The sequence below is a fragment of the Elephantulus edwardii genome, unplaced genomic scaffold, assembly GCF_000299155.1.
Source record: "Elephantulus edwardii isolate Elephantulus edwardi_28Jun2011 unplaced genomic scaffold, EleEdw1.0 scaffold00007, whole genome shotgun sequence".
Taxonomy (NCBI): domain Eukaryota; kingdom Metazoa; phylum Chordata; class Mammalia; order Macroscelidea; family Macroscelididae; genus Elephantulus; species Elephantulus edwardii.
In genome coordinates, this window is record NW_006399757.1 from 29,445,206 (window position 1) to 29,454,241 (window position 9,036).

Consider the following 9,036-nt stretch of genomic DNA (forward strand, 5'->3'; position numbering starts at 1 on the left):
ACACTCAGGAGAGCCTCGAGGGCTAGCATGAGAGCTGCTGATAACGGAGGGGCCTTGTGCCTGTTGCTCAGATAAGACAGGTCCCACTGGCTACCACTGCCTCACCATCCAGATTCACTCAGCTTCGGGACCTGAGCACGCTGGGACAATGGTGAGGTATCTGCCAAGGCCTGTGCCAACCAGAAAAGCAGTTCTCTGTTTATCATCAGAGGCAGATAAACTACTAGAAACTCTACTGCTCTCAGTGAAAGCAACAAACTCCTTCAGAGAAAATACAGCATCAGTAGTTTATTTCCCATTACTTGGGAGCTGCCACACTTGATCCAGGACTTTTTTGGCTATTCCTCATACCTTTATCACACAAGTATGATCAAAACTAATACTTTAGATCTATTGCCATCAGACACATATGGTGAAGGCATGAGAGTACTATGCCAGGACTGTGTTACATAATTATGTCATTACTGCTCAATAGTTGGGTGTACATATTATTTATTTCACAGGCATACTATTTGTAAACAAATATATATATATACACACACACATAAATGGAACACTTATGGAAATTAGTAAAAGAAAGAACCAACAGAAGAGTTTTGGTTATAAAATGTTGAGGTAGTCTTTATATTCTATCAAAATGAGATACCCCATAATTGAAACAGACTGTAAATTTCAGGCGGAGAGCAGTCTATGTTGTAAAAAGTTGGCTCATTGTATCACTTATATATAAACTGGTGCCTGATGCATACTTAAGTATTTTTAGATAAATACATGATATCATAAAAATGTGAGCACACCCTTACCTTATCTAGAAACTTACTGTTGGAGGAAACACCATTTCAGGACAAGTTAAAAGTTTGCTTGCATTTAATCATATCATAATTATTTATATAAACATATGTATTATATTAATATATTGTCAAGAGTGACTTTAGATACAGGTGCTAGAGCGATATCATTTTTTTAATACAGACTACTTTCCTCATGCAGCTGATGTAATGATGACTTACCTATGCTGATAAAATAGAAACTCAACTCCTCACCATCTAAACTTTTCCATTCATCCTTTCTTAAATATACACTCTTATATTTATTACCTTTAATGTTGCAATCATGTTGGAACTGATTCCTAACTGACCCTGCGATGGGTATCTGGAAGCTGTAATAGCTTGGGAGGAGACTGCCCATTTTTATCCCTCAGAGCAACTTGTGGATTTGAACCACCTGCCTTTGGGTTGGCAGCGCAGCTCCTTATCTTTAGGCCACTAGAGCTCTCTTTTAAATGCATATATTAAATTACATATATGATAAATTACTAAAAATTAATATTTTTTTATTTTTAGTATATTTCCCTTACGACTCATGCTTAATTAAACCTAGAGGAACAAAGATACTGGAGCAGAATTAACATCCCTTTAGCAGTAGTCTTGACTTCTTTGAAGCTCAACCTGCCCCACTGTAAAGATGTTACATAAATCTCAAAGGCCTATTACACAGATTAAATGACATCTTCAAATGCTAAATGCCTAGAATAAAGTATAAGCACAATAAACGGTCACTTTTCTTTCTTTCTCCCTTCTGGGATAAGATTACAGCCAGCCATGCACGACTCTAGTTATTATGTCATCTGGGTCAGATTTCTGCTGGATTTGCTGATGCAGATGACAAAATGGAAAAGAAGAACAAAAAGGTTAAAATAACAAAGGTTATTTTTAAATATTTTTTATTACGGTTTCCATATCAATGATGACAACAGGTATATTAAAACTTTTTTTTCTTATTAAAACTTTTTGGGAATGAGATCATACTTAGAGTTTAGGAAGTATATAATGAGATGCCTCAGGATGTAAGCTAATAAAAGAATGTGCTGTCTTATTCTATATGAGTGAAAGTATTTCTTGCCATGGAGAGTTCAGTTGAAATTAATTTTGTTTTCTATAAAATGTTATTAAAAAGTTTGCTCAGGTAAAGCAAAACAATCTAATTTGGATGTTACTCTTTTGGTCAACTGTCCTATGCCACTCCAGCTTTTCTTCAAATAAAAGTAAGCTCTTAGGTTCACAGTAGCTTGTAAAGGGTATGTTGTATAGTGCAGAATCAGAACTAACCCAAAGCTAACCACTCCAACAGGTTTTAAGATGCATTTAATCACACAGGAAGAGGTTGTCCATCCTTCTGTAGAGCAGCTAGTGGATTTGAACCACATTCCTTCAGGATTGCAGCACAGATTCTTACCACTAGACCATCAGAATTCACTGAACTGACAGATGGTATCATGATAGATGGAGAAAAGACTGAGACTGTCAGCGACTTCATCTTACATGGATCCACAATCAACACACTTTGGTAGCAGCAGTCAGAAGATCAGAGGATGTATTACACTGGGAAAGTCTGCAGTGGCCTTTCCAAATTTCTGAGGGGCAATGATGTTAGTCTGAGGACTAAAATACACTTGTCTTTGCAGTCGCTTGTTATGGATCTGAGAGTTAGACAAGGGCTAAGGATTACAGACAAAGAATTGATGCCTTTGAGCTGAAGATACCATGGACGGCCAAAAAATTAAACAGATATGTCTTGGACAAGGTGCAGTTCCAGTGCTCCTTGGAGGTAAAGATGATGAAGTTTTGTCTTACAAACCTTGAGCATGTTGCTAGGAGACATTATTCATTGGACATCATTCATGGACAGAGGGAAAGGCAGGGAAGAAGAGAAAGACCCTGAACCAGCTGGATTGATAGTGACTGCAGCAATGGGCCTGAAGGTGCTGGAGATTGTGAGGATGGCACAAGATCGGACAGCATTCAAATCTGATGTTCATGAGGTCACTGTAAGTTACTCTCGATGGCGCCTAATAGCAGCAAAACCCATTGTGTTATTTATTTAGAACAAGGAATACATCTCAACGACACCCTCGAATAGGTTTGCAAGGTCACCAATCTCAAAAGGACAGGGCTGGCCAACTTCTTTTCATGAAGTGACTTCAGCTACAGTCTATGTCACACCAGCTGCCTGCACTGTTAGCCAATTAGCATATAACCAATCAGCTCAGAGCTTTCTCCAAGTTGAATGGCTCAACCTGTCCCATAAAATACTGCAGGTAGAATAATAATGAAAGTATCATTGTAAATACTTTCCATGTTTCCTGAATTAAGGAGCACATGGCTTCCTTCAAAGAGATCACTCACATCAAGACTTCAATGTAAGCAGGGTTTTATCCTTCACAACGAAAACAGATTAAAAAACATTCCCTCTTCAAATTCTTATATGTAAGAGTAATAGCCGGTCCAAGAGAAATTTCAAAGAGAAGATTATCTCACTTAGTAACCAGTCATCCTTGAAAGCAGTTAAAAATTATGAGGGGCATACAATTAATGAGCCAATATGCCGTTCTTGTTTTGACACATAAATAAAATTTAAGAGACACTGACAACCAAATTTTCCTTTTGCCATTATATCAAATGCATCCCCTAAGTAATTCTAGCTTCCACATTTTATACACAGTCTTAATTCAGGTCTTCATTATCTTTTCCCGGAATGCCTCAAAAGGAAGAAATTATTTTTTTCTGACCTCGCCATATCTTTATCTCTGCAGCTCATCCTTCTAGTAAATCAATCTTCTAAAACACCAATCAGATCATGTCAAATGTAGCATGGCTAGTAAAATTTTCAGTATTTGGAAGTCAGGGCCATGGGTAAGTCAAGTTTGAAGAGTTAAATCCTGAAGAGAAGGAAGCCTTACTCTGTAGGACTTGGGAATCATCTGTCACTTTCTAAGTAAAAACTTTGCAAAAGTATTGGCTAAAGGATGTAGTTATGTGTCATTGAATTGAGACCACCTCCTAGATGGCTCTCCAGTAGGTTTTCAGAGGCTATAAATTGAACAGGAGGAGACTGCCCCAACTTTCTCCTAGGTGACAGATTAAAAACCATCTACCTTTGAATTAGCAGCACAGCTTCTAACCAACTTGGCCACTAAAGCTCCTTTGGCTAAAGTACATGTATGTGATATTGTTGTTGTGCACCAGAGAGTTGGAACTGACCCATAGCTGAACCCCCAGTGTGTTTTCAGAGGCAGTTAATAGCACTGGTGGAGACTGCCATTGCCCATGTGATACTACAGATGCAGTAATTATTTTATAGCAAAAGTAATATAAAAGCAAACTACAGAATGTAAAATTAGTTTATCTAATTTTTAGTGTTTGGAAGATCTGAAAAGATGGAGTAATGATGGGCATGGTTAAATGGTGATTAATTTTACAATACACACTGAATGGGAATGATTGCATGAAACACAATGGTGAATTAAGGATAGAGTGGAATACAGTGCATACAATTTTGCATGCACGCAAGGTTGTTATTATGTGCTGTTGAGTCGCTTGTGACTTATAGTGACCCTACATACAACAGCCCTAAAACCTGCTCTATCCTGTGTCAATCTTATTATATCTGATACACCTAACCCCTATTACCCTAGTCACTGAATCAATCCATCTCATTGAGGGTCTTCCTTTTTTATGCTGTCCCTCTGCGCTTCCAAGAATGGCTTGCCGCTCCTTGAAAAATGCCCACAGTATATCAGGCAAAGCTTCAGAATCCTTGTCACCAAGGAGGAACCTGTTTGTTCTCCTAACAGTCCATGTATATGTTCAATTCTCATCTCTAGAACCACAGCTCGAAGGCATCAATTATCTTTCTATCATCCCTAATCATTGTCCAGCTTTCTGATGCATAGCAAGTAACTGCAAAGGCTATGGCCTGGATCAGGCGTATATTAGTCTCCAGGCTGACATTGTTGCTCTTCAGTACACTGGAGATGTCCCTAACAGCAGGCTATCCCAATGCAATGCCTCTTTTTATTTTCTGGCTGCTGGTACCAAGAGTATTGATTGTGGAGCCAAGCAAACTAAAGCTGTTAACAATCTCAATCTCTTCACCATCTATCACAATGTTTTTAATCAGCCCAGTGGTGAGAATCTGTTTTCTTGATGTTGGGCTTCAATCCATATTGAAGGCTACAGTCCTTGACCTTCTGCAGCAAGTGCTTCAGGTCCTCGTCAGTTTCAGCAAACAGGGTTGTGTCATCTGTGCAATGCACGTTGTTTGATGCACACAATATAAAATAAAAATTAAAACCTGTAAAGCTAGTCCAGAAAGTTGTAGTTAAGGATAGTATCTTTGGGAACTACTGCCTTTATGACAAAGAACAAGTTACCTACTGCATATTATAAGCTAAAATATCACATAGAACTGTTCAGACATATGAGCATATACTTAGCATTTAATGGCAATGGTCTATTATTTTCTACAACGATGTATTTATCGAAGTCATCATCTTCCTTGAACTGACCTGGATCCAATATTTTCTGTAATCCATTAAAGATAATCTGTTTTTTTAGCATCATTTATCTGAGCAAAATTTGTGCATATAAACACATACACAGACAGATATCTATCTATTATTACATTTACAAATTTGCAAATCTTATTAACTCAAATTTTATTTCAATTAAATTATGGAAATGCTTAATGAAGTTCTGGTGATAGTGTTATTAAACTGTAACTACATCTTTTCCAAGTATAAAATGAAATCCTTATTAGTATTTATTACACATGGTATTTTACTAGTCCAATTAGCACATAAGTAAATTTGGTTTGCCACATATAATGAAATTACAAAACCTTAGGCTTCTATGCAATGGCATTAAAAACCAGGAGGCTGTTTTCTTGTTTTCCAAATCAGTCAAACAGCTTCAGCAAACAAGAGGGTAAGATAGTTGCATATCAAAATGCATTACTCCTAACCAAAACTCACCATCAACTCTATTTTGAAGGCTTAAATGTTAAATTGAATAATGTATTTGACCTTAGTATGGATACATTATGGAATCCTCTTGCAGATTCTATTTAGTAGGGAAGAGAAGGAAGACAACAGATATTCAAGGGCCATTTTACATGGGATAAAGTCCATTTATTGTCTTATCTGTAATGTTTATTTTATTTTGTTTAATGTCTCAGAGAATAAAAGTTCACCTGAGCAATGATCCACATTGTTTTCTTTGATGATAGTCTTCTTTGAAAAAGTATATAAGCAGTAGCTAGGTATGAATGAGTTTTGTTACTATGTTTCTTTAAGTTAAATTTGTAGGTAAGTCAGAATAGGTGCATGAAGTTCTCTTTTTGCCTTACTTCATTGTAAAGAAAGACTGGAAGCCTTTGGCATTATGTGAAAGCTGCTTGTGTAGCAAGTGAAAGTGATTGTGATGAAGAATTTGCTGTCAGTAGGAGTTGGTTCTGTCATTTCAAGATGAGGGCAAATTTACATAGCTTTAAAGGGCAAGTAGGAATTAACCATAAATCAAATATTTGAAACCTGAAGATTTATTGTATGTATAGCTTTGTTCTGGTTTCCACATCTCTGTCTTTTCCCCTCAGTGTCATTATTATAATAATGCATTTTAGAAAATGTTTGTGAACACAAGAAGAAGACAGAGAAGCACCAAAGTAATAGATCAAACTAACTCCCAGAGTCTGTCTTGTGATGACTTCATTTCCAAATTTGACATCATCATTAAACACTATGACTCCTAGTTCTAAGTGTTGGATAATTCTAATATAGAACAGGGTACAAACAATTGGAATATAAACCCAAGATTTAAATAAAGAGAGATATGAATTGTCTAGGTCAATAAAAACAAACTCTAAACTGATGCTTTTAAATCTCATTTGTGACCATCAATAATCCCAAGTGAAATTCTTAACATTCCAACCAGATTTATTTTGGACTGCCCAGCTTTGTGTATCTTTTTTAGAAATAATAAATGTTTATTTAAAAATGATTAAGTAATGGACATCACTTAATGCCTCATCTTTTGAACAAAGAGACAGAGAGACAGAGACGGGTAAATGTAGTAGGATGGAGAGATGGCAAGGGAGAAAAAGACAGACCCAGCACCTTCCCTTTCCTGTTCCCCAAGATGATGGTCTTTAGAGCAGACAAAGTAAAGAGTTTCACCACTGTACCACTCCCAGCCTGACCTCTACCCCATGTACCCACATAGCTCTTCAGATCATGGGGTTCAGCTTTATGTATTTTGTAGGGAATGAATTGAGAGAAACTAGATAGATAGCTATAGATGATAGATAGCTATAGATGATAGCAAGATATATAGATAGATAGACAGAGATAGAGACAGAGATATGAGAGATAGTGATAAATTGTTGATTGCCTTTGAGTGGAGAAAGATTCATAGTGATCCTATGAAAAAAAGGCCTGAAGCCCCTCTACAACTACCTACATTTATTAAAGTTCATAGAGTTTCTGGAGGCAAGCTGTTTAGGAAGTGTTTTCTGTTTTTCATTTGGGGCATAATATACTATGTGATTGTCTGATTCGAAGTGGACAAAGCTAGTCCATCTCATCTCGCTAGTGCCTACAATGCTGATATCCATGCACTGTTTCATTTTTCACAACTTCTAGTTTTCCAACATTCATACTTTGTACGTTTCACATTCCAATTATCAAAGGATGTCTGCAGCTGTTTATCTTCATTTTGAGTGACTTCCAATCTAGGATCTACGTCTAATACTATCATGTTCCTCTGTTGTTCACAGGGTTTTCAGAGATCTGCCATTTAAGAAGTGGATGGTCAATCCAAAGGCTTCTTAGCCTTTGTTCATTTGGGAGCTCCATTAAAACCTGTCTATCCACCTTGAGTGACACTTCTAGGATTTGACACACCTGTGGCATAACTTTTAGTATCATAGCAAACCACAAGTTACCTCAGCACAGCAAACTCAGAGAGAAGTGCTATACTAATAAGTACAATGTTGACGAAGCAAGAATATAGATAATTGAGCTATAATTACTGATATGAAGATCATTCCTCCAAGACAACACATTGACAAGTGTTGTACCTCATAGCAAATCAGGCATATGAGTATCCTGTTGCTGAATCCAGTTAAAGCCGGCAACAGTGTTAACAACTGCAGTGGGTTTTGGAATGTTCTGGCTAAGACCCATGGCTGGCACCATATGGTAATGGTCCGGATGTGAATACAGAGGTCACAGCCATGTACAGCTGGATCTTTTGATATTGGTGTTCCACAGAAGGCCTGAGGGCCTGTGACCCTCGGGCCCAAAGGTGCATTGTTGTCGAAAGGCTGACTTTTGGGCAGATGCTGCTCCAAATAAGATTTTTCATCCACATAATTGTGGAATATTAATCCATAAAACAGTTCATTTCTTACCACTGTTGTGAGATAATGCTAGATGATAATATAGTTGATAAGTTGGTGTAGTTATTGCCAACAAGCCCTATTTCAGAGTTCCCTTTGGGACAGAAAATTATAAAAATTCATGAGTTTTTGTTTCTCCAAAAATTAGCATTCCACAAGCATTATAACTAATTTTGATGACAGGCATCATTTACCTCAATCTGATTTTTAAAAAATAATGAATTGAACAGACAATGGAGCATGATGGAAAAATTCAGAGTTTATGGCTTGCTTCTTTCCAAATGAAGGCACTTAGCAGCTCTTCTTATATTACTGATGAAAACATGAAGGTGAACTTGAACGTACTACTGCCTAACCTCATCAGTGTGCATCAAGCAGTATTTGGTAGAAATGGCTTCTCTACAACATGTGAGAACATATTAATATATACAAGAATTAGAAATGTAAATATGCATAAATATGTATGTGTTTGTAAATAGGTGCTCATTTGCCAATCCACTCACTGAATTTAAGGTAAAAAAAATGAGAATTCAACTCATATATCTGGTTTCTTCAAATAAAACAAAGATGAAGCCACCATGCTAATTAGGTATTGCTGTTGTTGTGGGCTGTTGAGTCAGAACCTACCAATAGCTGACTTTCCAGAAGGTTCTCAGAGGCTGTAAATCACACCAGAGGAGACTACCTATCCTTTTCTTGCAGAGAACCTAGTAATTTCTAACCGTGTGCCTTTGGGATTGCAGAGTAGCTTCTTACATCAGCAGACACACATAAAATTCTAACTTGGGTGGGGGTGGGGGT

The 9,036-nt window shown here is 37.1% G+C and overlaps 1 protein-coding gene across 2 annotated transcripts in view; it reads right to left on the minus strand.

Annotated features, from left to right (window-relative positions):
* Positions 1-9,036, minus strand: part of PRKG1 (protein kinase, cGMP-dependent, type I) — a 1,522,098-nt gene that overhangs the window by 839,293 nt on the left and 673,769 nt on the right. The gene's annotated exons all lie outside the window — the stretch shown is intronic.